This window comes from Rhipicephalus sanguineus, chromosome 6, assembly GCF_013339695.2.
Source record: "Rhipicephalus sanguineus isolate Rsan-2018 chromosome 6, BIME_Rsan_1.4, whole genome shotgun sequence".
Lineage (NCBI taxonomy): Eukaryota > Metazoa > Arthropoda > Arachnida > Ixodida > Ixodidae > Rhipicephalus > Rhipicephalus sanguineus.
In genome coordinates, this window is record NC_051181.1 from 133,463,995 (window position 1) to 133,470,907 (window position 6,913).

A 6,913-nucleotide genomic window follows, 5' to 3' on the forward strand; every position below is an offset into this window, starting at 1 on the left:
GAAGAGGAAGCTTTCGCTTATGACCTGCACAATACATATCAAAGGCGAAAATCTGCTCGTCCGGAAACTGCTGAACAAATTTGAATTTTTGTTCACTTTTCGTGGAAAAACCTAAATTGTGGTGAATCTTCTAATCAGACACATTGCTTCGGCCCTGACAGATTTCCTTTTTATAAAAGTGCAATGAAGTTCCGTTGCTTCGGCTATATGCCATATGGCCTGTGAAATTGGTTTGGATTATCAGACATACTTTCAAAATTTGCATCAAAGAAGACCATATTGAATGGAAAGAGTCTGTTATGGTGGCTAGTATTAACAGTATCGTATGGTGCTGTGAAAGCACATATTATGCGACAGTTATTCAGATTGATGGTGGTTCGAGTGTTTTGCCATAAACCATACCCTAAATCGTGAGCCAATCACCTTTCACGGAAATTACTTTCAGTGTGAATTCGCTGGGTCACTTCTAATTTAAAGGTAGACAGGATGCCTACTGTTCTGACTAGGTACATTGCAGTGAATTGCATAACACAAATGTGCCAGTATTCCCAAAAGTGATGGGCCAAAGCTACAGTTCCAGTGGTACACCTTCAATGATAACTGCCAATCTGTTTCAATTCAATATGTTCTAATAAGTTTTAAAGTTTGCAGTAACGGGCTTTCTATTTACCTTAGAAAAGTTCACTCAAGTTTTGAGACAAGTGAAAAGGTTGGAAATGAGTGAAAACCAATGAAACCCAACACTGAATGAAGGTTGACTGTGATGAAAAACTATCAATAATCACAAGTGAACAGATGGTGTGCTAAAGAGCGTACAGAATGCATGTAAAATAGTGCAGTTAAATCTTGATTACATTTAGTTACATCTCAAAGCCAGCAGCTATGTACATACTCTACCTTATTCATTCGCGATACCCCAGTAACACAATACCCACAACCAAAGTCCTCTCGTAGCTTGCCTAAAGCAGCAAAACAGCCTAGTGATATTTGACACAGCAGACTACAGGAAGCACTTAGTAAGCACGCCCAAAGTATGCCACAATACTTAGCCCTTATATATGACAATGGCACTAGAGTTGTTAAGAGTCTATACAATGCATATTAGGTGAATATCATGTTTTTCAGAGCCGCAACCATGACAGTATTGCACGTGTGTACTTACTCGCATCGGAAAGTGGCACAGATCCACTTAAATTTTACAGGAATGAAACTGTTGAAAGACCATAATATAATAATTGTTGGGGTTTAACGTCCCAAAACCACGATATGATTATGAGGGTCGGCATAGTGGAGGGCTCCGGAAAAGTAGACCACCTGGGGTTCTTTAACATGCACCTAAATCTAAGTTCACAGGCCCCAAGCATATTTGCTTTTATCGATGATGCGGCCGTGGTGGCCAGAATTCCATCCCGCCACCTTTGGGTCAGCAGTCGAGCACCATCACTACTAGACCACAGTGGCGGGTGAAAGACCATCTGAAGGACCTATGAAAACTATGCAACAGCCTCATAAACAATTTTTATATGAAAAAAATTATATTATTCTTCAGAAAAAGCTATTGCACTTCAAAATTTTAACTGAGCAAACTTAAGTGCTCCCTTCCTCAAGCACGTCTCTCCTGACTGTGAGCTGTGCTCCATTAAGGGCTGCAGATCGTACCACCACTTTTCTTTTCCTTACAAAAAGCACTTCCCCCTCACTGGGCTTCATTTCCCCATGATAGCTTGCGTCTTACACGCTCGCAAGTGAATAGCTCATTCCATTCATTCAATCTTCTCGCCTGGTGGTACGCTAGTTTCCAAACAATGTGCCTTTCGTGCTGTTGTACCATAGTCGCAATGGTGGCACATTGTCACTTTACTGTTGCACAGTGCTGCAGAATGTTTCGTCTTAAATTTTATAAGCTGCTTCACGTGCAATGTCTTCACAAGTGCACTAGCTGTACTCACTGCCACTGGCTATCTCTTGGCATTAGAAGATAGGAAAAGTAAAAACTCTCAACGCCAGTGCAAACTTCACAGTGCCTTACCCTGTGAGCAACTTTATGGTAAATCCTTTGTAATAGGTGCCAAATTTCTTGGGTATGCAGTTCCTGTTTTTCTACCTAGACAAGAGTTGTTACGAGGCTGCAGTTGCTTTGCATTCAGAGCTACGCCAAACAGCTGTACTTCCCATCGCTCACATGCTGGATGAAATTTCTCTCTGAAAAACTTTGTAAAACCTAGCACTGCCATTCTCCCCAATGGCAGTTTAGAAATTCTATGCTTCTAACATCTCGAAGAGCTCGCTAAAGCAGATGTGATAGAATAACTTCCAATGCAGGCATGTGTCAGCATTGATTTCAGATCCCTGTAACGTTTACTGGCACACAGAGAGGATAGGAAACAGAATCATTATGTTACCAAATACACCCTGAGGTTTAGTGAGGCATCATGCCAGATTTATGTGCTGCAAAAATTTAGAAGTGTTGCTGAATGTGACGCTTGCAGAATTCAGCCCTGCATCGGTTCTATGGTTTGCTGGTAGATTTGCAATTCACCATCGTGGCTCATTAAGGTACAGCGCACATTACGGTAAAGCTAAAGGCATTAACGAGGATTACTTTGCCGCAGCGTATACCAGAACGTTAGTTCTGCAAGTTGGCAGCAGATCTACATCCCAGTTCATGGCTACAGCTCAGCACAACACCCAAAATATGGTCCAGCAACAGCCTCCGATACCAAAAGAACACAGATTTTTCAGTAAGTATTGGAGAATCTAACGAGCAAGTTAAAAATTGTCACGCTTTGTAGAACACCATTCTACATAATACCACAGGCACGTTAAGTAGAAACGTGTGACGTCTTCGGGTTGGTTGTGGGCATTCATCAAGTTAAAGAATTACAAACATTTCTTGCACGCACTACAGCTATAATTGGACTCTGATGTGATAATTTGAAAGAGAATGTTAGCATGCGGTCACCATCCCTATTGTCACCACTACTGTTCCAAAAGCCACTTTCTATTTTTGTCTGCTGTAGCTATAAGTCACACTACGCATGCACATGGCACAGTTTCAGTAGAATATGTATAATCCCATCATGTGGCGGGGATGATAACACTAACAGTATCGTATTAAAACTTAGCAAAAAAATCAATAAATACAGAAAAACGAAGTGTCGCTAATGCTAATTAACACACCAAACACAGCAACACATTAGCAAAAGTAAGGCGGTGACTGAATGTTCAGTTTACAGAGATGGTAAGGTGCTGAACACTAGACAATATAAAGAATATACAGCGTTTCTAGCAGGACTTCCACAGAAAAAAAAAGGAAGAGAGAAAAAAAGAAAAGAAAAAGAAAGAAAGAAAAGGGAAATGAAAGAAAGGGGGAGCAAAAAATTTGCGAATACCATTTGTCGTGTTACCATTTGTCAGATACCATTTGTCCCGTGGAAACAGGAAAGAATGCCTCACGTGCCTGCACTCGCATACCAGTTTTTTGTCGTAATCAAGATAATGTTAATAATCAGAAAAGCTGGGCAGCCGGCCTGAGATAAATTCCACCAGCCGGCTACTCTGTGCTTTCAAAAAGAAAAAGAAAAAATGAAAAGCAATAAGGGTGATAGTAACAACAGGGTAGGATGACGTGAAATATGTAACAGGCAAATTCACTCAAATCTGTAATGATGGAGCTTCCGCACATGTGCGACTGCACCAAGCTATTCTGGCGGCATTCGACAGCAGTTCTGGTTAGTCAAAATAGATACACCAGGGTTTCCAAGTCGGCTGAATAAAGTATGAAAAGGCCAAAGTCTGCAAAGTAGCCACAGAGGAATAGATGTGCACGTGGCAAATAGGAGGAACGAAAGGGACCATATCAAATGCATGCAAGAAGCAGCATGGAAATTACAACCCTCCACCAGGAAACTTGCGCAAATGAGGAAACTTGCACATCAACGGAGGTGACTGCAACAGATTTACCGAGATATAAACAAAGTTTGATAGCACTGTTACGGTAAATGAGCGAAGGAACTGAGGGAACCATTTGAGTCTGCAACTTTTCTTTCTCCTCCTCCGCATCACGTCATGTCATAGTAGTGCTACAAGGTGCAAAGTGAACTTCGAGTTACTTTTAAATGCCACTGCAAGCAAGTTAATCTGCATTGCCATTTGATAAAATATGCCCAAAATAGAAAATTTCCCCGTGAGAGCACAGCAGACAATCCAGTTAAGTATTTAAGAAATAGGAATGTAAAGTTCAATTTTACTGCCCAGTGACAGAAACCGCATAACCAAAGACTACTTAACTACATGTAGTGATTCCATTGAAGGCACTACACAAGCAACATTTCAATAGAAATGTGTGGCCTACAGTGTTTCCCCCCATACAGGTACACATGAAATACTGGACACAATGACAGTCAAGAATGAAAGCAAGCAACGGCAGCAAGCCCTCAAAGGAATGGGCACGAAGGGCGTTCAAATGCATTACTTTAGAGAATTAAAGAACTGTCCGCAATAGTATCTGCGTTGCATCGAACAACTCAGATGTGACATGATGAAAGTGCCACATGCCCCCAAAATATTTATTTATAGTTTAAACAATTGAAAAGAAGGTGCTAGCGAAACATAACAGGAAAAAGAAAGCTTCAGGGATAAAAATAGAGAAAAGAGCTTCAGGCCCAAAAATATGATAAAAGTGACTTAGATAAGGCATCCACATTAGTATGTGGCCACAATGTACAAATGTCAACACTTCTAATATGTGCCAATGCTCCGATTCGATGAAGACTTCTTAAATTTTGACATGTGTAGTTTGTTGATCAATCCTGCCCTGCATTTTAAGCCATGATTTTTTGAACCATGATTTCTGCCACTATTCCTTAATCCTAAGGCCTTATGGTCAGCAGTTGGTCCTCTCAAGACCCTGATCATAAAACTAGAAGATAAGGACAGACACCAACAATGAGAAACTGCAGATGCCTTGAATGTTTGCAAACGGCAGCGCTGTGGTGCTAGGAGCAGCCTGGTATCTACCATTTCACGCGCTACAGTCATACCGAAATACTGACTAAAGTGATTTACTACATCAGGGAGAATTATTTTCTGCTGATGAGAAGGCTGACTGCATACTAGGAAGACTTATAAGAAGGCTGCAATACTGATAAGAGCATAGGAAAATATTGCACACCGCTCAAAATACACTGCTTTCTACCAGAACCGGAATGTTCAGCGCAGCAACGACTGCTGCAACGACTATAACTACTCAATATGAGTTGCTGTTACTGTATGTGTCCTCAGAATCCAGAACTTACTTTGCATTACCTTTCTTCTATTATGTATTTCTCACAGAGCACGGTTTTAAGGATTGCGACGAGTTTAGCAACCACAGAAGGAAAATGCTTTGTCGCCCTTGCCTGGTGTCTCCTTCCGTAGTTGCTATCTGTGTTTGGCGCATTACAAAGTGAATAAACACAGTCTATAAAAGTTTCTCATTGCACTCAGTATGCTTTAACCCTTTCCATTCCACAGGTACATTGGGATACTATACGAAGTTCCCCAGAAGCGTGCCAAGCAGGAAAGCCATGCTTCTACTGGACGCATCAAGCACTTGAATAAAAGGAAAAACCACATGCAAGCCGTCTAGTAACGCCAGCTAGAAAGGAATCGACAGATGTAATCATCACTTGCTCCTGCTGAAGGAACTTTTCACGTGGGACAGCTATAATTATCACCGGTGCAGAAAGAGTTAAAGGTTAAGAGAATATGAAGAAACGAGTGGGAAACGTGTCGGTCGTGGTGTGCACCACTGGGTAAAAATGGTTGCAATAGTGCAGCATGGGCGAGATTTTATGTTCGGAGAATTATGAAAGCAAAAAAACTACGCTTCCTATCGCTTATCGTGAGATTGCCATGTCATCAAAATCTCACTGAACAAACAGCACCGCTGAAGACAACGCTACAAATGACTTCAATGGCACCACCATTTTAAATCGTGCATTTGAAATCGGGTTTAAAATCTCATATTGCTTCAAGTATGGGTTGAAATTTATATTGTTAGTAGAATTAATTGCATTGCTAATTTATGCAAGGCAATGTTCCATATTTGGATGTTTCCGTGAAGTGCTATCGGAATAGCACTCATGCCGTTTTATGGCACACGGTAGCACTAACAGCATAAAGCTTTCTCATCTATGTTCCCTCTGTTTCAGTGAAACAATGCAAGCTTCTTCGTGGTATCAATCAAATGTGCCCAAAACTTGCAGGTAAAATAAAACAATATCAATCGCTTGTTTACAATAACACAAGAGTTAGCGGAATAATTATTAAAATTAACCATCACAGGCAATTAAACTTGTTGGAAACACAAAAGCTCGTTCTGATTAGACGAGGCTGTTTGATCACAATTTATGCTCAACAAGTCGTATTTACTTCACACACAATCTTGCCAGCCTTCCTTTTACACTTGTAACGAAGGAAAGTTGTCTCCTAAATATGCTAGATTACACAAATCAGACGAAAGCGGCCCATCAAGCTTGTTTCCTGTATTACAGCTTTACAGCAACATCTATAGTGGTTTGGTTTATTTTTTATCATAGTATGTAAAAAAATCAAGTGCTTTTTATTTTATTATATGCGTATAAACATTACCTTCGAATCCCAGTACTGTCTGTTGTAATAATTACTGTATTTTTTCGCATATAACGCGCTACTGCATAACCCCTGCATAACAGCTGCATAACCCCTTCAGGCGCGAATTATGATGCACTGTCTGCAAATGTGTCAAACTTGCATGGCATGACTCCAAGGCACTCAGTATTACATTCCAAGAAAGAAAATGAAGAAATGTGTTGTTTTTCATGAGTTTCAGTAATTATTGTTAATTAGCAGGCAATCAATTATCTCATTATTCTGCGATCAGTCAGCTTCA